Below are 26,779 nucleotides of genomic sequence, written 5' to 3' on the forward strand. Positions count from 1 at the left end.
AGAGGAAAACCACATGTGATTCACGTGAAGTGTTTGAGCGCTATTCCATCTCATTAATAACTAAAACCTAGTGAGTTAGTGATTACATTATTCACATTAGGTATTGAGCTTATCGTCTTTTCCTAATCATGACTAATAACAATAAATCGAATCACAAAAATCTTAATTGAGAGTGATTACTTCTCAAATTCATAAGTCTATTTTATGTAGATTTTATTATGAATTGTTTTCAAATCTTTTCGAAAGTTGGAAAACGATATCCACCAATCGAAGGTAACTTAATTCGGATGACAATCGGTTCATAACCATTCTAGAAACTTATTTCTGCTCTTTACTATAACTGCATCATAGGGATGTAGGTCGAATCATTGAGAACCGGATAACAAAACGGAAAAATTTATATGTATATATAAATGTTTAGAATACATCTAGAGGCAACCATTGTTGCTCACGAGCTCATTTTCTCATCATGTAGCAGAATCATGCCTCCGAAGAAACGTAGCCAACCCACCAGTAAAACACCAATCCTTCAGATAGATTCAGCTACGTTTCAAGTTGCAGTCATAGCAGCCGTAGCAGCTGTCATGGCTAACCTTAATCCTAACAACACAAATGTTAGTGGAAATGTAATCGGCAATCCCGATCGTGGTGATAACCAATTTTAGCAACAAGTGCCTACTTGTAAAGACACTCCGGACTTCAAACCTAATATCCTGAAACGAAAGTTCGAAAACGAGAAAGGGAGTTGTTCAACTCAAGGACCTACTGAAAGGCAACAAACTGGGGCAGTCAATACCCCCATCAGCCCTGCTATTCCAACACCGACCACACCATACTTGGGAAACCTCCCATACTGCAGAAAATGTAACTACCATCATCATGGAGTCTGCCGAGTGCTGCATTGCATTAGATGCAACATGTAAAACCCCAGTCGAGTTCATCACTTCAACTACCAATGTTGGAACCATTCCAATATGTCACCTTTGTGGTGATATAGGACATTTTAAGAGGGACTGTCCAACATATAAGAACGACGGGGGAGCAGGAGGAGTTTGACCCCAGAGAATGGAGAAGCATCAAAGAACCCTGCTATATTTTGGTACGCTTCCAAACCCCAATAATTAATTTTACTTTCTCGTTCGACCCAAATCACAACACTCATATAAAATTTGAAACCCTAACAGGTAAGCTATGATGGCTTAGTGTATACATTAGGGTCATTTATAATTAAGATTTATAGACTTAGAGTGAGTGATCCCGCCTCATTTCCTGTTCCTTGTTTGGTTGTGGATTTAGGGCAGGGTTGCTCAGTCAAAGGTCTTACCAATCTTAATTATACATGACTTGTATACACCAAGAGATTAGAGAGAGACCTAGTAAGAATCATTTCATGAAAGTTCATAATTTCAAATTATCAGAACCCTCGTATTGGTAGTACCCGCCAATTTTGAATCAAAAAGGGGATTCGTAACAGTAATAACAAAATAAAACCAGAAGCGTTGAAAACTTATGTACATAGGATAGTTCATCATCCTAGTAATCATTTCTCCCAGAACGACTTAATATCTATTTCGTCAAGAAATTCTGACATCTTCATCTGACATGGTTTGGTTTGGTCCTTACCATGCAAAATTCTTATGCTGTGTAAAAGAACTTTTTCCTTAATAAGCCGTCAGACGAAATTCTTCTAATCCATAACGAAAACCCTTATATCACCTCTCACTTCAAAACTTCAGAAGTACCCATGTGAAGGGTACCACGCCCTTCTAGCCTACTCAGTAGATAGGAAACTTGAAACGAAAAGCACTGAAGTAGTCTCAGAAGTCAGTAACCACCAAAGTACTCCAATAGATCTCATAGGAAAACCATTGCACCGCAGGTCAAGTTCAAGAATAGAGACTAAGAACTCATTAGGTTAATCTATCGCTGCTAAGTGTATACGCGAGAGTGGTATATAATTTAGACTTAACAAGATTAAGGATGTGTGATTCCGCCCTATCTCCTGTTCCTTGTCTGGTTGTGGACCTGGGGTAGAATCACCCATCCGAACGTTTTGTCAAATCTAAATTATATATGACTTGTGTACATGAAGTGATGGTGGATAAGCCAAGTATGAGTCTTATCATGAACTTCTGAGCAAAAGCTCGCAGGCTTACTATAACAATCGGAGATATCTGAGTGGGAGTTGTAGCGCATTATAATGGGCCTATAATCAAGTTACACAAGGCAACAGTTGGACTTGATACCATTTTGGGTGATCATCGACAAATTAGCCAAGTCCGCACACTTCCTGCCATTGTAAAGAAACAGGAAAAATAGAGAGGTTAACTAGAGCATGTGTCCAAGAGATTAGTTAGATTGCACGGTGTTCCAATATCTGTTGTCTCCATTTGAGATAGTAGAATCATCTCCCAGTTCAGGCAGTCACTTCAGAAATCTCTGGGAACTAGGTTAATCATGAGCATAGCCTACCATCCTTAAATCAACAGACAGAATAAGAGAACGATTCAAGCATTAGAATTCATGCTGAGAGCATATGTGATCGACTTGGGTAAAGCATGGGATGCCCATTTTATCAACTAGTTGAGTCTTTTACCATGCTAGCATTTAAAGTTGCTCCATTCGACACCTTCTGTGGTCGCAAGTGCAGATCCTCTATGCATCGGATTAAAGTAGGAGACACGCAACAAGCTAGAGGTTTAATTTATGGACGACACCTTCGTTGGTCCGAAATCCATCCGAGAAACTACCGAGAAGAGAGTACGAATCAGGAAGCAATGTAAAGCTTCCAGAGTCAATTAGAAAAGCTACGCCTTCCATAAGATAAAACCCTTGAAATTCCAGGTGGGTGACCTTGTCATGTGAAGTTCTCAACCGGAAGGGCATGATACGCTTCGGAAAGCGTGGAATGCTAAATCCAAAGTACATAGGACCATTCGAGATTCTTACTAGAATTGATCCAGTAACGTATAGACCTTGACTACCTTGAGAATTCAATATCATACACCCTACCTTCCACGTCCTTATCTTTCAACCTGTTTGTCCGACGAGACTCTTGTTATCCCACTCGATTAGATCGAGGTAAGCGAGAGCTTCAACTTTGTGGAAAAATCCGTAGAAATCCTAGACAGTGAAGTCATTAGGACTAATCAGATCCCTATCCCGATAGTGAGAGTCCGCTTAAAGTACATATCGAGGACCCAAATTCACTTGGGGTCAAGGGGATCATCAAAACTATGAGTATCTACCTTTTTCCCTTCGTCCATATATATACTTTAGACTAAATTTCGGGACGAAATTCTCTCTAACGGGGGGATAATGTAACACCTCGTTATTTCCTTCTTGTAAGTCCAACCAATCAACCAAAAGTCAGTCTTAATTCTATAGCCTTTTAGCATTATTAAGGGTCTATTTGAGTGTTCTAAGCCTAGTACATTCAAGGTTTGGGTTTAGGGATGAGTTAACTTAAGTTCATCGTGTTGCTTTCGAGGCAAGAACTCCATCAAGAGGGGTTTATGGACGTAAACATGAGTGTACGGCGGTAAACTCAAGGTGGCCGTAAACATGAGTGTACGGCCGTAAACTCAAGGTGGCCGTGAACTCATGCCCTCATATATGATATTCATTCATTTTCTTTCACTTCTCACACATCCAAGTCAAGAAAGTCAATTCTCTCTCAAGTGTCATCAAGATTTTTCATCCTAATCTTCCAAAGTGTAAGTGATTCTTCCATTTGTTAGTTGATAACCTTCTTAATCTAGTAAAACTCTATGATTTCATCCATGAAATCATCTCTTTTGGTTAGATCTTCAAGAACACCAAGAATACACACTTGTTCTTGGACCGTGAACTCCATAGGAACCCTAAAAATTGTGAGTATCTCTTCTATCTTCTAATTAAGCTTGAGAAACACTTGATTCCTAGCCTTGAATCATCATCTAATGAAAGAACTCCAAGAGTTTAAGGTCGTAAACTCCTCTTATGGCCGTAAACCCTTGTTTGGTGCACGTCTTGGTTGCAAACCCGTCTTATGTCCCAACATAGGATCGTGAACACTTAATGGATGCTAGATAGGGTCGTAAAAACCTCTTTTGCATGTTTCTTCTATGAGTGTACGACCGTACACTCCTTGACCGTACACTCTTTGGCCGTACACTCCTTGACCGTACACTCTTTGGCCGTGAACACCCTTGTGTGGCCGTGAACCCCTTTAATGCAATCACATGTGATTGTAACACTTCCTTACAAGTGTTTCCTAGTCCATAAGGTAGTTTCCTTGCATGTTAGTTGTGTTAAACACTAATTACATGCTTATATATGCAATTATATGTCATTTAGGACTTGTTTGTGTCTCGGGAATTCATTCGTGGAAATTCTCATCCTTACGCGAATCTTCAATTGAATCACCCACATAAGGTGAGTTCATACCCCTTTAATCTACCTTTTCAAATGATTTTTAATGCTTTTTAGGGGGGGGGGGAATACAAGTTGAACACAATTGTTAAATTGTGTTAATAATTGTATGTGATATCTATTACACAAAGGATTTTATTATGTTTTTTTTAAGGATTACCAAATACTTCCAAAATGACTTAAAGTCATGTTAAATCTTTAAAGTCATGTAAAATCTTTTTGAAACACTGTTAAAACTCTTTTAATACTGTTAAACTCTTTGAAAAAGGTTTTATAAACTATTTCATATTATAATTGTCAAAATCATGTTCATATATGTATAAGTATATAAATAAGACTTAAAGGGCTTAGGAAAAATGAGTTGCCTTATCTCCTTTTCCTTGTTTGGATGTGGTTTAAGGTGAGGATATTTGTCCGAAGGTCATTTCCTTCTTAATTATATACATTATACATATGGGAATATAAAAGGTTACTTCAGTCGGTATCATTACCTTTGTATCATGCTGAGCAAAGGGATACTTTCAGGATAGATCATGCTAATCAGATAGAACGTATAAATTATAATAGGTATAATTTATGAAACAAACGAGAAATCTATTTTTCCTAGATAAGCATACGAGGTCTAAACTACTTTATCAAGAAAATGATATAATTCGATCTTTATTCAAAGTAAAATGTGATGGTACGTATTCAGGACATATCAATACTTGTTATGTTATATTCTTGTAACCAGAGTCTCCTGGAAGGAGAGCGGGAATTGTGTGTATAGATCTATACGGGACTGACAATCCCACATCCCGACTGCTAGCTACAGTCAGGCAGACCAGCCATGGGGTGACAAATGTCACATATTCAGTTTCGACACCAGTAGGTCGTCGTGTTCATTCTAGTTAAACATGGTTACAACTTTATCACATTTTAAACCCTAATTAACCAGGTTAATATTAGGGTAGTTATTCACCAGTAGTTTGTTCTTTTTAAGAAATACTACTGTAGTATTCACTTTCCATAATCAAAACGGAACGGTTTTATGGGAATTTAAAACTACTACTTATCGGAACGGTTTTATGGGGATTTAAAACTACTTATCGAAACAGTTTTATGGGGATTTAAAACAACTTATCGGAACGGTTTAATGGGGATTTAAAACTACTTATCAGAACGGTTTTATGGGGATTTAAAACCACTTTTTACCATTAAAACGGAAAACATTCTTTTCATAATTTTATGGATAGTTAAAATTATGGTAAACCTTATTATAAGTATAATATTAGTTATATGGAACAGTTTTATGGAATTAAAACTACTTATCAATTGTAAAACAGAAAATATAGAATTTTCTGGAACATCATCATCCGTTCACTTAAAACTAGTATAACATAAAAGACCTTAAATGGTTAATTTTATAATTCCTTAGTTTATACACCAGAGTTATACATAATTAATATCCGACTAACAGTGAAATGTGTGACTTCCGCCTTACTTCCTGTTCCTTGTTTGATTGTGGGCTTAGGGCAGATTCACACATTTAACTGTCAGTTCGATATTAGGTTATATATGATTAGTATAAACTAAGTAATTGTAGAGTGAACTATTATGGTTATCATATTGTCACGTCAGAAAATATAGGATTTTCTGGAGGAACCAGTTAACTTTTCCAAGAACTTAGAGTATAATTCATATAACTAAAATACTTATGAACTCAGCAGCTTAAATGTTGATCTACTCTTTCAAAATAACTTGTATTCTCAGGAATCCAGTAGACAGGTACACTCCCAAAGCTTTTGAGAAGACAGTCTAGTACTGTACTGCGACTCTTGTCTTCTACTGTATCTATTTTGATGTTTAAATATGTAATGTTTAAACACTTATGTAAAACTTATACTTATTAATGCAATGGTTGTTTGTACTTTGATTACTATAATGCATCTGTTGTGATACTTACATGACGTCCTCCGCCCCCGAACGTTTCGGCCGTTCAGGTTTGGGGGTGTGACACTTAGTCAAATATTCAGTTCTACTCAAGTTTGACCAAAAGTCGAACGGGTCAAAAATCAACGATCAACCTTCCCAAACCACCACGCCACGGCGAGTACTTAACCGCATTACGGTTGCTGGGCGAGAAAATAGTCGTGAGGCTACCTGGTTAATCGCATGGTGGCAAGGAGTTCGCCGCACCACGGTTACGTCCAAACATCTTAATCTATTAAGCACTTAAACCTTAACGTTTGGAGCTCACAAGCATAGGTATAAAGCTCCTAAGGGACTTAATGGATAAAGATCCTGACTTTATCCATTACACCACTAATCCAAGTGCCAACCTCAAACCCTAACTCCATTAAGGGCTTATAATGACCAAAGCTTATGCATGATTCAAAGGGGGCCAAGACTAAACACTTTTTCCATCAGATCTAGTCTAGGAGTGGTCATCTAACAAGTCTAAGGTTGTGGAGTTGCTCAACACTACAAGAACATTCCCATAGGGACTCAAAAAGGGTTCTAAAGCATGAAATGGAAACTATGAATGACAAAGGTGGAAGCTTTATATCTTCAAAATCTCCACAAGGTGTAGTAGATTCAAGATCTGAAGTCCCAAACATCTTCTCCAAGCACAAGACCGCCACCCTTCCCTCCAAGGTCACTTCCAAGCTTGAAAAACCCAAAAAAACACTCTTGTACACCAAGAATACTCACACACACACTCTAGTGTTTCCTTCTGGGAGATAGATGTTGATAATGAAGGCAAACCTTAATCATAAGATTGCTTAAATAGGGCCCAAGGACCGAGTTCTAGGGTTTTGAACTCAACCCCCACCGTGTCAAGGATAACCCTTCACCGCATCGTGTCCAATTAAAAATATGTGGTTCATCAAATGATGTGGTCGCACCGTAGTGGCTCTCCACCACCATGTCGCGGTCAGCTAAAACCCTAGAAACTCCAAGACTCCAAACAGTTAATCCAAAAGAATGGTGCCTGGATAACGAATGTTACATCTTTGGACTGATATAAAACTAAAAATGCTTATTTTGGGTAAATAGATTTTAGCATCCTACTTGTTGCATACATTCAAGGCTAAAGGAATGATGAGAGCATCAAAAACGCCTCACGAAGTTGAAAAATTAGAAGTATAAATATACATTCAACTGCCTCACAAAACAACACTTCACTAGTCAACAATTACCCTACAACTTAAATTTCAGGACGAAATTTCTTTCAACAGGGGGAGGATGTCACAACTCAGAAAAATACGTCATCAACCTTCATTAGGAACTAACGCTACCAACGAAACTTAAGTGAACAACTCTGTAACCATTTGACATACAAATAAACATATTCAATTTTTGTCCTTAATTACGTCGACAATTAGACTAAAAAATTTAGTGCATGAAAAACCATGTCATCTTACGACCAGGTTAACATTTTTAGAATGTACGCCTTACTGCAAGCCCAAAATATAAACTTCGTAAAGATCAAACTCAATATAGAAAAGATATGATTTTTATAGGAAACAAAAATCTACCGCATGCTAAACTTTACAACGTCGAAAACGACGAAAAGAATGGTTGATTTTTTTTAGAAGTCACCAAAAGATGAAACATAGTACGACTCAAAGTAGGATTTAATAGACAAAGGACGCCTAAAGCGAAACCCGTATGAGAGAGTTATGATTCTTATAAAATCATAAGTGTTATAAAATACATGCTAAAAACGGAAGTCAGTATTCGCCAAGAAGACCAAAAGGAAAGTCGTAGTATACGTCGAGGCCTACATAAATATATAAGAGTCATTGAAAACAGAGTTTGTATGCGAGAGTTATGAGTTTTCAAAGCTTATAAAACATCCTCGTGTGCACCCATGCACAACGTGCGGCGTGCACTCTGACACCCCGATTCGTCAGGATACGGATGACATGGAACCATGAGAAGAGGATATGTTTCAACCTCTAGGAGGTTCATGTGCAAGTTACGCGGCACGCACTGTGGCTCGCACCCCAAAAATCCCCTATAAATATCAAGTTTCGACTGATCCTTTCTCACACCTCAAAACACACATCACTCTCTCTCGATTTCCATGCCACTGACTCTTGAGCGCCTATCGAGTTCTGTATTCCCGAATTATACCCTACATCAACGGTTTCACGCTTCATAGGTGAGTTCACGGCCCCATTTTCTAAACCTTTTCAGGAGGAACACATGTTAAAATACAAATATTTCATAGTTATTACTAATCATATAATATTAGTTAGATAATTATGAGAATAACGTTAGGATAATATTATGACCCAGTAGATACTCTTACCAACTTTTAAGGATAATATTATGCCTAATTGTTATACTGACTCACACTGATAGAAAGTATCATACCTAGTTGTTATGATGGCCAGTTGCTAGGAAACAACGATACTCTAGTCATTATTATGGCCAACCTTTGGATAAACTTAGTACCTAGCAGTTACTCTGTCCAAATACCCAGCTATGCAAAACACTCTAACCTAATTATATATATGCATGAGATGAATTATATATATATATATATATATATATATATATATATATATATATATAATATATATATATATATATATATATATATATATATATATATATATATATATATATAATAAGTATCTCTTGTAAATACAACAAAGAATAACAACACGATCTACCAGGGGAGGCCCCCACAACAAGCGTTAGATGAGACACGATTCATCAACAAGCTAAATAACCTTTAGCTACTAAGCCCCATGACTATTATTGTTAAACCTTAAGTGAGCAAAAATATATGAATAGATCTATACGGAGTTGACACCTCCACCTGCGGTTGCTAGCTACAACCCGACGGCAGTCGAAACATGTATAACTTTCTAAACTACGGACGACGTGTGAGGAAAGCGTCGAGATATTGGGCAGACAACAACACTAGTCAGATCTTGATTATAGGAATTCATCCTAAAATTGTTAAACTTAAGCTACTACTCTTTAAGGGACGTCCCGAAGGGGGTAGTAGTACACGCAACATAATGAAAGAATACTAGGATAGTATTACCCTAGTAACAATAAAGGATTCTAGAAATTTTACCATGAACTAAAAGAAAGTAATAGTATACACCTTTCTATTAATAAACAAAGATCCAGATTTGGATATAGTACCAAACTATCCAAATCCATTACCATAATAAACATTAAGAAAACAGTTTGGTATACACAGATCCATTAACATAAGTTTGAGAATACAACAAGCGCTGACCTAACAAACTCAGCAAAGTATTTTTGAAGTATACAAAATTTGTGAACTCACCAACATTATGTTGACCTTTCAAAAACCACATGTATTCCTAGGTCACCAATAGAGACGTAAGATCTTTCAGCAAAAGCTTATGAAGTGATTAGAAGTCTACAAAAGAGTATAGTTACCAAGATAAAACTTAAATGTAATAAAATTAAAGCATTTATGTATGTTAAATAGAAGTGATATTTATGTTATGAATATGTATCTGTGATCCAACATCTTAACGTCGCGTCGTCCGACATTTCCGCCGCTAGGCCGAGGGTGTGACAAGACGGTTTCTACAATTAGGTCACCCGTTTTTAACGGTGTTGGTGATTTGTATCTCGTTCTTCCTTCTTCCACTTTTTTCCACCTCTCTAGTTGTAGTGTCTCATCACACATGGCATCGACAGTTAAGTCACTCAAGACCATCTATCCTCCAATTCATTCATCCAACTTCTCAGTTGTTGTGCTCCATCTATCATGTGTGTCAGCTTGGAAATAATTGTTAATTTGCCTTTAGTTTTCTGATTGTTAAAACTATCCATGTTGTTGAGTTAATTCATTCTGATATGTAGACATCTCCGGTTGTTAGTCAGTGGATAGAAATATTATTTACTTTTTTGCATGACTTTTCTCATTTTTGTGGGTGTTTTCTTTACGTTCTAAATCAAATGTTTTTTACCATCTTTTATAATATCCGAGCTTATGTTTCAAAACAATCCAAAAGTGATATTCAGGTTTTTCAATATGGCAATACACATGAATTTAAAAATATGCTTTACTTACTTATTTCAATACACACAATATTAAAATACAATTTTCATGTCCTTACACGTCACAATAAAATGGAAAAGGTTGAACGTACGATTTCTACCATTAATAACGTAATTCACACGCCTCTTTTTCAAGCCTTCCTTCTACCCAAATTTTTGATGGAATCCATGATCTATGTTTTCTCTAGTTTTAACACCCTTCCCAAAACTACTCTTAATCTTAAAACTCTCTTTGAAATCATTTTTGTTTTTTTCGCCCCTTACTCACGTCTTCATGTTTTAGGATGCTTCTACTATCCAAACACATCCTTTACTACTGCCCATAAACTTTCATTTGAATCCTATATGTGCATATACTTGAGTCCATCTATACATGTGCTTATACCTCATGACCCAAAGAGTTATAATCTCTTGTCATGTTACCTTTGACGAATATCACTTTCCGTAATATGATTTTCATCCTCCAACTGACTCTACTTAGGATGATTCATTTCTCCATGACAATCACCTACCTTCATCTATAATACTTTATCTCCATCTTCGTAGGGTTTTTAGGTTACAATTACATTGTACTTGTGGAATTTCACTTAACTCTTAAGGGTACATGTAAACTAAATGGATCTATGTCTTTTCTCAGTTAATAGCAACATACTTATGAAACAAAACTATAAACCCTGTGAATCAAATTCATGAATAGAACTACATACCTCTTGCTTTATTTGAAACAAGCTAATCAAATACCCTTTGTAGTCTCCTTAAAAAAATAGCTCCAAAAGTATGGTCGTCTCTAATGGTTCACACCCAAAACTTAAGAAACCCTAGGATTGAAGGAGAGAGGGGAGAGAACAGTGGATTTTCGTTCTCCACCTTCTAGGTATGAGAAGCCACGAAATCTTGGTGCCCAAGGGTCCTATTTATAGTTTAGGTAACTACCAAATAAATCCATATTTGAATAATTAAATAATAGATTTAATCCCAATTCAAATCATTTCCTTATCAGCAACCAGGAGCTTTCTAGAAACCCTTAGAAACTCCTTAAAATCGTCCAAACTCATGGAGGTTATATAATTGTTTCTTTTGTTCAATTATTAAACAATTAACTCAACCCTTGCACTTTTAACTAGTTCCAGTTAATCCAGAATTAATTCTGATTAATTCTTGATTAATTATTACTATTTCTAATTAATATTTTAATCATATAATATATTAATAAATCATTTATCTCTCTCCTTTGATCAATCCAAGCCATTTCCACGTTATGAGGGCAACCCAAAAATGACATTACTTTTATTCATCAACATAATACAAATTTAGTTAGGACATTAGACACCTTAATCCAACAATCGCCCGCCTGGATAAGTCGCTAAGTAGAATTGCAAGTACAGCTCCGAATAACCAATAAATAATGACTTCCAAAGACACTTCCAAACTCTGATTAGACGTTGGTCCTAAGATATGTTATCAGTTACCCCTTCATTCTACAATATATCTAATGGACGTGAGACATGGATTGGAATCAATCTCATAGCCCAAAATTTTGTTTCTCGATTTCCCGATTTATGAAAACTGAATTCAGACTACTAATTGAACACATCAATTTAGTGCAGGTTCGGCCAAGCACTTCATATGTCGACAACAAATCATCTAGGGGCCCAAAGATATCGCTATTGAAGTTAAGGAAAAAGGAACGAATAAACTTTGACTATATAATAATACCTTTTACTCACCAAATCATGCATGGAATTACACTTTATAACTTACGAGATGCGTTGTAGTAAACTAATGCACAATTGATTTGCAAAATATGACTTATGTATCTCTGTTTGAAAAATAGAAGATATTAACATCTTAGAATTACTTGTGATTAATCCATGAAGTAATCTCTAAGTACGAGTTTAACCAAATACTTAATGTCCCTATTTTCAAGTACTCATGATTATTGCAACAATCCCTATGCAATGTACAATCCCTATGGACAATCTACAATCAATTCATGACAGTCTTAAATCAATACTTACTCCCAAAAGTATGACTAACAGTAGCATTTGAATAAATTAATATTCAGGAAGTAACACGCAAAATGAAACACAATAATAAACCAAATGTTTTATGGTATCACATTCTTTGAATATTAATAACTCCCTATTCTTTAATCACCATAACAATTAAAGATTTATCTGTTGTATAAATGTTTCAGTGTAATCAACTTAACAACTAAATTGTCAACATTGCTCATGCCAATGCTCTTAGCATGCATATCATGTTTTCCTTTGGTCATCACTATTTTTAACGAATCATCGAAAAGATATTCATTTCACAACTAGATCTTCATCCTTAATTGTTTTCTTGGATGTAGTGGAATTTCCTCCTTCTTTGCATTGACCTTTTGTGATCTCAATAATCCTTAGTCAATATGACTGCACTTTCACAGAATGTTTCTAATGACAATTTGTTACTCAAAATAAATCCAAGGTCAACTATGAAGTTTTGTAGTCCAAGTACGCTCCTTGGATAATTCACTTGCACTAATGTGGTCTTACCCACATCGTCGAATCTACCACCATCTCCTACATGAAACCTGTCATGCTACAACTCAAGATGAATATCCATTTAGACTCTGACTCAAATTCATCTCTAAAATTCATGTCACTATAACTCTTCTCAATAATGTTCTTTGTTTTCCACAAGCAACCATTCATTGGTATCTTTTAATACTTTAGAATGTTCTTGACAGTTTTCTAGCAATTCAGTCGAGCCAATTTCTGATACGATCTCATGATGCTCAAAACATCTATGAAATCGGAATAAGAACAAGTCATAGAATTCATGATCAATCCTATATTCGAAGCATATAGATTTGACTTATTCCATCATCGTTATGACTAGAACCAAAAGGACTTTTAAGATTCACTAAACTCCTTTCTATGAAGCATATGAACAATCCCTTTGGAATTTTCATGTTGAAACCTTTCAACACATTTTGATTTGACTAAATCCTATTAAACGTTTCTATCTATACTTTTAGATCCAAATACCAAGTATCAATGTCACTTTCCGTTGTCCATCATAGCGAAACAATTCCCAAGATTTTGTTCTTTGCAACTTAGAGACAATGTATCATATGAGTTGTATTGTCATCAACAAGCAATACTAAGAAGAAAACAACACTCCCACTAGCTTTGACATGTACTCAATACTAATCTGAACTTCTAAAAAAACATCATTCTTTGACTTACATGGATGAATAGATTCCTTGCTACGTGATGCTTGCTTAAATCTACGAATAGATTTGTCAAACTTACACACCTCTATTTGGATACTTTGTATGTTTAAATCCTTTCAGAACATGACATATATCCTTTGAAAGTTTCCTATTGAGGAAAGTCATTTAAACATCCACTTTACCATATCTTATATCAAAGAAGACAACAACGGTAACAAATAACCAAATAGACCTTTCTCGGCTACTAGTGAAATGTTTCCTCATAATCAATTTCTTGAGTTTGAGAGAAACTCTTTTCTACCATGCTAACTTTGAATGTGTGTATATTCCTATCCATGTTATTCTTCACATTGAAGATCTAATCGAAACCACTGTCATCATACTAGGTTTAGGATCAACAAATTTCAAAATTAGTAATTCTTCATGGACTGAATTTCACTATCCTTAGACTCTTCTCACTGGCAGCCATAAGATCCACCATTGCTTCTTAGTAGCTATTAGCCTTATCCAAATTGATCAATGTTTTAGCACTAATCAATGTGTCTCCTTCCATAGTTAAATGAAACTCATAAAACTTGGGAGGTGCTCTAACTCTACTAAATTTTCGAAGAGGTAAAAAAATGTCATTTGACTCAACTGGTATTTCAACCTTAGGTTGAGAGCTAGGGCCAACTATAGGTCCATTTTCGGTCATATCTAGAATTTCTTCAAGGCCAATATGACTCCCACTGACTTCTTGATATGTATATGTTCTTTCTCTTAGGAACATTCCCTTTCGATATATAAGCACCACATTCTTATGGGTCAAACATTAAAATTCTTCAGTGAATACCTGACAATATAACACTTCATAAATCTCGATTCACCTTGGTCATTGGTTTCTTTTCTAACTAAATACCTCACAACGCCAAATCCAAACTTGAGGGAACTTTCCAACTCCATATTTCATGAGGTTATTTCAAACCTACTTAGTTGGATACAAGGTTCAAAATATGCTCTACAACTTCAAGTTTATATTCCCAAAATATGATTGGTGGCGAAGCATGAATCATCATAGATCGAACCATATAGAATTTGATTCTCCTTTTAGTAACATCATTATGGTGTCCCTGGAGAAGCCAATTATTGAAACCATTCCACAATCTCTAAGATGATCGTAGAACCCGATACTAAGGCATTCTGCTTTCCTTTCATATTGGAGATCCTTTATCTTCATGCCCAATTGATTCCCTACTTCTTTCTGATACTCTTTGAAACTTTTCAAAATGTCAGAATTATGCTTAATTATGTAAACATAATACTGAAACTATCAAAAAATAAGACACAGTAGTATATGTCGTCCCTTGTGTTAGATCTGATGGTTCTACACACATTAGTGTATATAAGATGCAAGAATCCATTGTCTCTATTACATGCCCAAATGAATGATACAAGACTCGCATACATCTTCCAACTCCAGGTCGAATGATTCCAAGTCTGGTCCCATTAGAGCTTGGTGATGCGATTTTCACTAATTTGGTCAAGGAGATTATGCCACAAGCGTGATCATATCTAAACTATTTAGAGGAATCAATAATCAAGTCATCACTGCTATTATTAGAAATACAAACTACAATTTCATGGATACCAGTTGCAAGAAGAAGTTTTAATCATAAAACAACCATCATTATAAACTAGAATTTTCACCTTTTCATTATCAAATGAAAATTGAAATTCATGTTTATACAATGCATAAAATGAAATTTTTTTTCTATACATCTACGAAGATTAATAGAAAATAACTAGATTTATCTTAACTCCATTACTAATCACAATCTCGAAATCCTCAATCATTGAGACAGGCCGCATTCGTCCATTCCAATGATTAGGTTTAGCTCTTGATTCTTAACTTCCTTTTTTCCTATAGATCCTACAATGCCATCCAAATATGACTACCACATCATTCATCAAGGAACCACAAACTGAATGTATTTGGTGTTTTAATGATTAAGTAATTGATGTAGAGTCAAACATTTGGCTTTCCCATATCCAAGTACTTAGGGTAACTTTGTTTCTCATGATCCTTGCCATTGCATTAATTGCAACTTGCCCATTTTGAATCATGGTTGCATGGAATTGAGGACACACCGATTCCATTCCTTCATAATGGGAAGTTTCCGCCGAAACAATTCCCTACCATTTAGGCTTCAAACGTTCCAACTTCTTTCCAAGAACATTCAAAAGGTGATAACTGAAACTGGATAAGGAATCTAATTCCTTTCCATTTTCCTCAGTTTGGAGAAGTTTTGAGAATCCATCAATGTTTTCTCCACACTATTCATATGATAAATCAAGTTGAAATTATCATAAAAACTAATGAAAGATCCAAGCACGGGATCTATAGGAAGACTCTTGACAAGGGTAATGATATTTCCATATTTATACATACTTTTAGGCATTATTTTAATACATTATAAGCTATAATTTGGTTTAAAGCAAAGAGATTTGGTACTTATTGAGTTAAATTACAATTTGCAGCCAAAAAGAACATTCTTGAGGAAAAAGGATCAAAATTGAAGAAAGTTGGAAATTTGGAGGTCAAAGCTAGCATCAGTATGGAGGAAGAGAAGAAGTCATGCAAGCTTGCATGCCACTACGTGGCAATCTAAACGTGGCCACCTATCCAGACACAGAAGCTTCCGGAGACTTGGGGCATACGCGTTTTAAGTGTTGACCACAGCGTGCCATCTATTCCCCACGTCGTGACAGCCATATTTTTGGTATTTATTTAACCTGACATTAAGTCGAATTTCTGAGGTGGGCTTGAGGATTAAGCTAAGGATTATGATTGAAAACCCTCAGAAGTGAAGAAGTCGTCTTGCATTCAAGATTTTAAGATAATTGAAGGAAGATCATCATTTAATCATTCAGTTTCCTAGATTTTACCATGTCTTTTCTATTTAATGTTGATTTCATGTTTGTTTCAGATTTAGTTATAAGCTAATCACCTCGTAATTTTGTTTGGTGAAGATGAACCCAAAACTTAGGTGTTGATTTCGAGTTCATGGATGTTTTATCTTGATTTTACTTGTGTTTGATAATTAAATTCCTAGCATGTTGAAGTTCTAGCTTGTATTGCTTATTAAACAAGTTCTGTGTAATAGATGATCATTTTGGTTGCATGAGTTTATTACCTAATTGTTTATGATCATTAAATAATTAGATCTAGTGATTAACTAAATCCTAGGGGAAGTACTTTAAAGTTAATAACTTTAATTGTCTTAGTGAGCATAATTGATCAATAATTTGTGCTTGAATTGCTTGTCTTGATCTAGGATAAGTATCTCATCGATTTATCATTCATAGTCCAATTCGTGCTTATATCAATTTGGTCTTTAACTTGTGCTTGATCATTGCATGGTAATTCATAAATTGGTACATCTAGGTATTTGATCATAATAACTAGTAATTTAATGAATTGGTAATCAATATAATCCATCCACTAGAAATCAACTATAGGAGAGGGGGAATTCGGAACTAAATAGAAGTACTCTTTAATATTGAATTCAAATCGTTTTCTTTGCTTAGATTTAATAGTTGTTTAATTGGTAGTAGTTTGAATTCGGAACTAAACAGAAGTACTCTTTAATATTGAATTCAAATCGTTTTCTTTGCTTAGAATTAATAGTTGTTTAATTGGTAGTAGTTTGAATTATGTTACTGAACTTGCAAAATCAGTAAAAACCCCATTTAAAGCTTGTTTCTTAGTTCAATTAATAGTAGTTATTGTCTAAATTGAAATTTTGTTCCCTGTATTCGACACTCGACTTACCTAAGCTATTCTATAATCCGACTAGGTACACTGCCTATAGGCGTACAAATTAGTTAAGTAGTTAGGTTTATAAATTTAAAAGTTGATAGGTATATTTTGTGCACATCAAGTTTTTGGCACCGTTGTCGAGGAAAGGCTTGTTTTTGTATTAGTTTAATTGCTATTAGTTTAACGATCCTTTTTGTGGGATAAAATATGCGGAAAGTTATTTTTAGTTATTTTTCTGTTTTGTATTTAATCAGGACCCATGACGTGGCGACTTAATTTCCACGACGTGGGCGTTGATCGTTTTTCAGTTTATTGTTTATTCTGTTAAGTTCGTTTTGATGTGTTTATTTTTTGTTTTTTTTAGTGATTTATGACTCATGAATCAAAAACTCCAATATTTCCACCACTTAAAGATTTTGAATCGGCTTTCCAGAAGAAGAAAGACAAGAAGGTCAGCGAGTCAAGCAACACTTTTCAATCTGACAAATTTGTGAACTTTGAGAAGACTCCAAGCAAGAAAGAAGCAGGATACGAGCCAGAAACCGAAGACGATTCAGAGGACGACATCCATAGTGAATTAGATGAGATGGCCAACATAGCACATATGACCATGGGGGAGTACATGAATTGGATGTGTGATGGCATCGGGTCGGGACTTGTGCAACCCGAAATTCCAACCGCCACCAACTTCGATCTTAAAGGGAACATTCTAGCTATTCTAAAAGATATCCCATTCTACGGGAAGGATGCCTATAAGCATATCGATGATGTGAATGACATTGCAAACTACTTCAATGTTCCCAATGTTACGCGTGAGACGGTGTTGTTGCGGATGCTTCCAATGACTTTTAAAGGAGCGGTAAAGGATTGGCTTAAAGAATTTCAACCCGGAGCCATCACCACATGGTCAAATTCATGAAGAGTTCATCTAACAATTTAGTCCACCATCCAAGGTTGCGAAATTGAGGAAAAATATAGCCAACTTCGAACTAAAAGGTGGAGAGCCTTTATATGAAGCATGGGAAAGATACAAGGGGCTACTTCGAAATTGTCCACAACACAACCTCAATGTACAACAAGAAGTATCAATATTTTATGACGGGGTGAACGTGACCACGAGATAACTCCTTGGCTCTCAAGGACTGCTAACGAAGAAGGATTCAACAACGATTAAAGAGCTAATTGATGAATATTCCAAACACTCAAGGGAGTATCACAACCCTCGAGAAGATAAGACGAGAGGATAAAAGGATGGGAATGGAGCTTTGGAAGATTTGTTTGCGGTTATGGCAAAGTTAGAATCAATGGACCAAATGATAACAAAATTGGGTCAATCCATCCATACAATGCGGGTTGGGTGTGATTGAGAGTGCAAGAATATGTGTGCGGACAAGGTTTGAAAACTCAAACCTTGAATTAACTTAAGATCAATGTATGCTGCTAATATAAGAGTCCATTCAAGTCTGGTAAACTAGTCTTGCCTTGAAATAAGAAGTTCAACAAAGTATTCAAGTATGAGAAAATGAGTATGAACAATGTAAAGATAATTTAAGAACAATAAGAATAATAGAGAGAACGATTTGACTTGCAAGATACTTGGTATTGATATGAAAGAGAATGTTGCTCAAAAGTGTTACATTGCATGAAAATCACATCTCCTTAAATAGACAATGAGGGATAAAAAGATGAACTAGGAAGACTGCATGAACTATGTAAAGTTGCAAAGTCAAAAAGATGACATACATGATTTTCTCGATCTTGTCCCATGATCTTTACAATAAAACAAAGACTAAATGACAAGAAGCATTTAATGCAAATACATACTCAAAATAGCAATAAATACAAGGTGTTTCCCAGACAGGTCTTCATTTCGGAAGAAGCTTCATTTCGGAACTCATCACACTGCGGAATGCACTTCACTTCAGATTGGATTGACTTCGGATTGCTAAAGTTTTAGTTTTCATGTATCAACAGTGATAATTATGGTGGAATGCATTTAACCAAGGATTGTGACCTCGACGATAAAGGAAAACAGAAGGTTCAAGTATGCTATTCAAGTCGGGACAAGTACAATGAAGTTGGAGGAAACCGAAGAAGAAGTGGCTGCCATACGATGGATACAAGAACCAAAAGGAAGAGAAGTTCTAGAAAACCAGGCGAGGTTTTGATCAAAAAGAACAACCACCGCCCGAGAACAAATCCAAGTTCGAGTCAATGCTAGCGTGTTTTACAACCAGTTTTTAGAAAAGACATGATGCAACTGGCGCTACGATAAGGAACCAACAAGCTACTATTATGAATATCGAGATTCAATTGGGTTAATTGACCAAAATCATAAACGTGCGATTACCACCTAAAACTCCCGATCAAAATCCACAATCTCATGTTATGGAGATATTTACTGAAAAAGAGGATCGGTCTGAGCCATTTGTGATGTACGATACAACTACTGAACAACCTGATCCACAGTCGGAAGAAGCAAAGCTCGAAGCCAAAACAGAAAAACCTTATGCCCAGTACCCACGGCATGGCGACCACGAGACCACGCCGTAGCAACTGAATAATGAAAATTCTTTGTTTTTGAAACCTTATCAGCCTCCTCTGCCTTATCCTTCTTGAGCTCTCAAGAATCCATTAGAGTCGGAACAGAATAAATTCATGGAACAAGTGTTATCCCTCTCCATCAATGCTCCATTCCTCAAATCCATGGCTAAACTTCCTAAATTCGCTAAAGAAGTGATGACAAATCGAAAGTAGTTAGAAAAAGCATCCACCATTATGCTTAATGAATTTTTCTCTGCTGCAATCATTGATGGATTGCCAATAAAAATAGGACATCCGGGGCGATTAACTTTGCCTTGTGAATTTAGCAATTCTACTTCAATAAATGCTTTAGCCGATTCGGGGGCTAGCATAAATATCATGCCATATTCCTTTTACAAGAAGCTCGCATTACCACGGATACAAAACACAAGAATGACAATTTGAATGGCGGGCCACTTAATCACTCATCCACTCGAAATTGTAGAAGATTTATTCGTGAAGGTTGGAAAAATTATTTTTCCAATGGACTTTGTAGTCTTGGATATGAAAGAAGGCGAAGACCTTCCTATAATATTGGGTAGACCATTCTTGAGTACCGGACCATCCCTTGTTGATATTCATGATTAAAAGCTTACACTTTTAGTTGAATACGAAGAAATAACTTTTGAAATGAACCAAGAAGTGAGTCATGAGGAACCTTTGGACGAGGTGTTAAGAGTGAATGATTAGGAGAGTGGGAAAGAAGGTAAAAGACTAGAAGAAAATCTCAGTGAGTTAGTGGAAATAGAAAAATTGATGGAGGAATAGATCAAAGCATGGAAGAAGCCTCAAGATGAAGAAGTTAAGCTTGCCAAGCCAAAAGCTTCAATTCCTATAACTTTTGAAGTATTCACGTTCACTACACCCAAGGCTCCATTATATGGGGCAAGTGAAGAAGACACGTTTGTTTCAAGTGATGATGAGGACATGAGCGAAAAGGAGTCTGAGCAAGAAATAGACAAGCACCCTTTTGACAAGATGGAAGTGGAAAATAAGGAACAAACAAAAGGAGAAGGAAAGATACAAATCAAAAGTAAAGGGTTGAAACGCAAACACAAAGAAGAAGGAGAACACAAAAAAGATGTACATACGATGGGTATAATCTTATAAAATTAAGTGGAAATAACAAAAGGATAAAAGGGAAATCCCACTCCCAACTGCAACAACGTCGAGTGGGAAGGAGTCCGGTTCACGACTCCTCAAAAAGAAGCAATTATCGGGAGGCTACCCGACGTTTTTACTGAGTTTGAATTTTCTTTTTAATTTTTATTTTTTCATTTTCTTTTATAAATTTTGTTTTTGTTTAACTAAAAGATGATGTATTTCTCTAGTTATTGATCTTATTTTTGCAATGTTAAAAGAAATGGAAAAAGTGAAGAAGCTTAAATGGAAAAAGCCAAGAGATTTTAGATGATTACAATCAAGAATCTCATCTTTGAATAAGTATGGGTACCTACCAGATGAAGAGAAGAGTTAGGAAGAATTTAAAGAAAAGAAGAGGTTTGGAATGGTCCTAAGCCATTGAGTAAAGATGAATTACATTTTGGCTCAAAAAGACATTTTGTGATGTCTCTACAGCGTGGCCATCACTTCCACGCCATGACATTTGATTTTATCGTGACTGGATTCTGTCACTCATTACCACGACGTGGCGAATATTTCCCACGCTGTGGCCAGTTTATGCACACTTTTTGAAGATGGTTTCTTGGTTTATATTTATCCAGCATATTCACGAACTATGGAGGATCTAGTTTCCAGATATTATTGAGATGTTCAACATTTCCCATAAACATTCGAATTCGTTCTCGCCACTACTACCCCAGGGGATTCTGTTCCATTTTCTCTCTTTTTACTTTTATGTTCTTTAATTGTTTATGCATGCAATGGGGACATTGCATCAATTAAGTGTGAGGTAGGGGGTCGAATGTAGGAATGCAAGCATACTGATAAAAATTAAAAATCTGACTAGGAAAACTAATAGAATATAGAGACTTGAAAAAATGGTCTAAAATTGAATCGAGTAAAATTCTTATATTGTTGTGTTGAGACCTAGGTTGCTAGTGTTGCGGGGGACGATCTGATACGAGTTTTGATGTTTATTTGAGCCAATATATGTTATAGTGTATTTGTGTCTTTTGTATCCTAGTGAAATTATGGGACAAAAACATAGCCTTTTTTAGTTTGAGGGACATAATACATTTAGCATCGTGTACCAAAAATGTATCCAAAAGAGCTTATGTAGTCATTGCATTTTAGACTAATACCTTTAACCAATAAGGGTTGAAGTTAAGTTACCTTGCTTAAGCATATATTTTTCTTTAGGTTTTTAGTTTTGAGTGGGTGATATATATGAAAATAAAGTTGCAAAAGTTTGAGTGAATAAGAGTCTTCAAAGTTATGAAAATCAAGAATTGTGAAGAAAAGTTCAAGAAGTTCCAAAAAAAATTAAAGACTCAAGTTGAAGACTCGAGAATAAGGAAATTTTCCAAGTTATTATTTAATGTAATTTTTCTTTTCCAGGTTATTTTTCTATATATATATATATATATATATATATATATATATATATATATATATATATATATATATATATATGATTGAGGGCTTAACCAAAAATTACCTTGAGGTGAAGAAAGATTTCTGAGGATATATTCGGAGGGATGCATAAAATGAATGTTATTCAAAATAAGTAGGAAGTGTTTATGAGGATTGTGAGTATTTAGGATTGGGGAAGTTCTTAGGGATATTAGACACAAATATATGCATTGCGGTCTTGATGTAATGGATGGGCTCAAAATGGATTGTCTTGTGCGATGTTGGTAGCTAGGGTTTTGATGTGATGGTATGATAATAATAAAAATCAGTTTTGCTTGAGGGCAAGAAAAAATCTAGTGTAGGGTATTTTGATATTGCCATATTTATACATATTTTTAGGCATTATTTTAATATATTTTAAGCTATAGTTTGGTTTAAAGCAAATATATTTGGTAATTATTGATTTAAAATTACAATTTGCAGCCAAAAAGAACATTCTTGAGGAAAAAATGATCATTGAAGAAAGTTGGAAATTTGGAGGTCAAAGCTAGCATCAGCATGGAAAAAGAGAAGAATTTGTGCAAAGATTGCATGCCATGACATGGCAGTCTAAAGGCCACGACGTGGCCACCTGTCCTGACCAAGAAGATTCCGGAGACTTGGGACATACGTGTTTTAAGTGTTGACCACGGCGTGGCAGCCATATTTTTGGTATCTATTTAAATCGGACATTAAGTTGAATTTTGGAGGTGGGCTTGAGGATTAAGCTAAGGATTATGACCGAAAACCCTTAGAAAACCCTCAGAAGTGAAGAATTCATTTTATATACAAGCTTTGAAGATAATTGAAGTAATATCATCATTGAATCATTCGGTTTGCTAGATTTTACCATGTCTTTTCTATTTAACTTTGATTTCATGTTTGTTTCTGATTTAGTTATGAGCTAATCACCCAATACTTTTTTTTGGTGAAGATGAATCCGAATCTTAGGTGTTGATTTAAAATCATGGATGTTTTATGTTGATTTTACTTGTGTTTGATAATTAAATTCCTGGCATGTTGAAGTTCTAAATTTTATTACTTATTAAACAAGTTCTGTGTAATAGATGATCATTCTAGTTGCATGAGTTTATTACCTAATTGTTTATGATCATTAAATAATTAGAGCTGGTGATTAACAAAATCCTAGGGTTAAGTAATTAAAAGTTAATAAATTTAATTGTGTTAGAGAGCATAATTGGTTAATAATTTGTGCTTTAATTGCTTCTCTTGATCTAGGATAGGTATCTAATCGGTTTATCATTCATAGTCCAATTCATGCTTATATCAATTTGGTGTTTACCTTGTGCTTAATCATTGCATGGTAATTCATAAATTAGTAAATCTAGGTATTTGATCATAATAACTAGTAATTTAATGAATTGGTAATCAATATAATCCATCCACTAGAAATCAACTATATGAGAGGGGGAATTCGGAACTAAACGGGAGTACTCTTTAATATTGAATTCAAATCATTTTCTTTGCTTAGATTAAATTGTTGTTTAATTGGTAGTAGTTTGAATTAGGTTACTAAAATTGAAAAATCAATAAAAACCCCCATTTAAAGTTTGTTTCTTAGTTTAATTAATAGTAGTTATTGTCTAAATTGAAATTCTGTTCCATGTGTTCGACACCAGACTTACCTAAGCTATTTTATAATCTGACTAGGTACACTGTTTATAGGAGCATAAGTTAGTTAAGTAGTTAGGTTTATAAATTTAAAAGTTGATAGGTATATTTTGTGCACATCAGGTGACATTGCGATTCTCTAGTTTTTCTATGTAACTTTCATTGAATACATACAAAACTCTTTTCTTCAATTCGAATGCAATTAGGAACTTTTGATGATTTTCAAATCTCTTTTGTCTTGCCTTTTGGTGAAACATTTCACTCAAATGAAAATTTATTTCATGTGTTCACATGTTCACAAAAGGTCATTTTGGAACATCTAGGACATAGACATAATGATGCAAGAGACTGTAACATCCCATTTTTCACCTTTTAATAGGATTCAATATAAACCGTCGTTTATAAAATTAGAAATAGAAATATATTACTTTTTGGCCAAAGTAATCATCTTAAACACATATGAAACGCCGATACGATTTCCATAGATATATAGAATACAAAAATCCGACTTTGTATGAAAAAGTTATGCTTCTTTGAAGTTTCGCGATTAAACCGACACGACTCTATGTATCGTGAAAAGTGAATTTTAGATAGGTTGCCTATTAGCCTAAGAAATCAAATAAAAAGTTGTGGTGTCTGTAAAACTGAGAACGTGCATATAGAGAACATCCAAATCTGACTTCGCATGAGGAAGTTATGATTTTTAGAAGTTTCAGCGTAGTAGTGTGCGACACATAAACCGAAATCAAGATCGATCGATTGTAAGGAAAAACAATCTAAATGAGAGTCAAATATCTCGTTAATAGGAGTCCATAGATATAAATACATTTGAGAACGGATGTCGTATGAGAGAGTTATGATTTTTATACATGTTTTAATAGTCTAAGCATCTTAAAAATATAACTTTAAAAATAAAGTGAGAATTAACCAACAGATTCCAAATGAAATCGCGGCGGGATTTCAATAATATTTTAGTTTACTGAAGCTTTGGGTATCTAGGCTCGAGTAGTAAAAGCTCTCAAATTGGAATCCTGCCAACACAACTTCCCGGTTTTCGCTAGAACTCTTTGTAAGTTAAGCTACGCATAGTAAGCTTTTAAGTGTAAATTATATTTATATTCATAGTCATTGTTATGAATGTGTAACTAAGATTTACCAGTAATTCCAATCATAATACTAATTGATCTACTTATGTGAGAGGTGCCTAGAATGGTCATTTTGGCTTTTTTGTTGGATTTCAGAAAAACTATATGCTGAAATGATACTGCCTCCCAATTGTCCTGTCTGGCCGATCCTTATTTGATAGAACTCTCATTATTTATTGGGATTAGTGAGATATCTAGCCTCTCATTACTAGATTCCCATAGGAACTAATAAGCTATAGTAACATATGTTAATACTCGTTAGGCGCGTTGCCCGCCAAATGGATCACCAAAAAGTTGTTAATCTTCTAAGAAACTGTCCAGGTGAGTTATCTCACTATACTATGTATTACATACATATCCATGTGTTTTAGGTTATAAGAGTTAGTAGAATATAGTCGATAGTGTAGTCTCCAGGGCTCAATGTTAGTGTACTCGAAGTTTGTAGAATAGAAAGTATAGTCTCTATGTGCCTGTATTACTAGTGCCTAAAGTGTTGTCTCTATATGTGTAATATGATTGGGTATGTCGGGCGAGGCCTGCCATTGGGTGGGGCCCGTTTATAAGTTCATTAAGTGGGGCTCATTTATATGCTTATTGGGCGGGGCCCGACATATGTATTGTGATACATGGTATTTTGGGGAACTCACTAAGCCTCGTGCTTACCCAGTTGAATAAAAATGTTTTTCAAGTAATTCAGTGATTCATAAGAAGGATAAGGTTCAACTATATACAGGCGTATTCGCAATATGTTTCTGCATAATGTAATTATACTCTAATATATTTTAATAAATAAGAATGAAAAATTTAGGTTGAAAATTGGGACGTAACAGAGACCCTTTTGACAAATCTACATTTTTATGGGAATAGAAACTTATTCAAAGTTGACAAAATATTAATTTTAGAAATATGTTCATTATGGACATCTTTCTAAATATAATAGAGGAAGATCCCATAACAAATGAGTCATCCTCAAGGGAGGAGGTGGGCGATGATTTCCATCTAACCTACAAGAGAAGTTTAAGGAAGTCGATTCAATCCTTAATTATTAACCCAATTTTTAAATTAAGGCTAGGATCCATAAATACGATTCGTAATATGAAGAGGGATGTCATAGTCACACCACGAAACTAATTTAGGTAGGTAAAGCATTTTACCAATTTCAATCAAAATGAAATTCCTAGATCTTTTGATATTCATTGAACAATCAACGACGTGTTAATCTCGGATTATGCTCTTCTATTTGTGACTGGGATGCCGAAGATCACAAACAAGATGTGAATAATCATGCAAAACCCGTGTGACATCCTCGAGGTTGTTTATAATCTCTCATTGATGTGTCGGTTAACCACACACGATCCATCAACA

At 35.2% G+C, this 26,779-nt stretch overlaps 1 non-coding gene across 1 annotated transcript; it reads right to left on the reverse strand.

Moving 5' to 3' along the window:
- Positions 1 to 18,439: 18,439 nt before the first annotated feature.
- Positions 18,440 to 18,546, reverse strand: LOC145123102 (small nucleolar RNA R71). Its single transcript, XR_013714981.1, has one exon. It is a non-coding gene; the product is annotated as a small nucleolar RNA R71 (small nucleolar RNA).
- Between the last annotated feature and the right edge of the window lie 8,233 nt (positions 18,547 to 26,779).

The sequence above is a fragment of the Lactuca virosa genome, chromosome 6 (assembly GCF_052849685.1).
Source record: "Lactuca virosa cultivar CGN04683 chromosome 6, Lactuca_virosa_CGN04683_v6, whole genome shotgun sequence".
Classification (NCBI taxonomy): domain Eukaryota; kingdom Viridiplantae; phylum Streptophyta; class Magnoliopsida; order Asterales; family Asteraceae; genus Lactuca; species Lactuca virosa.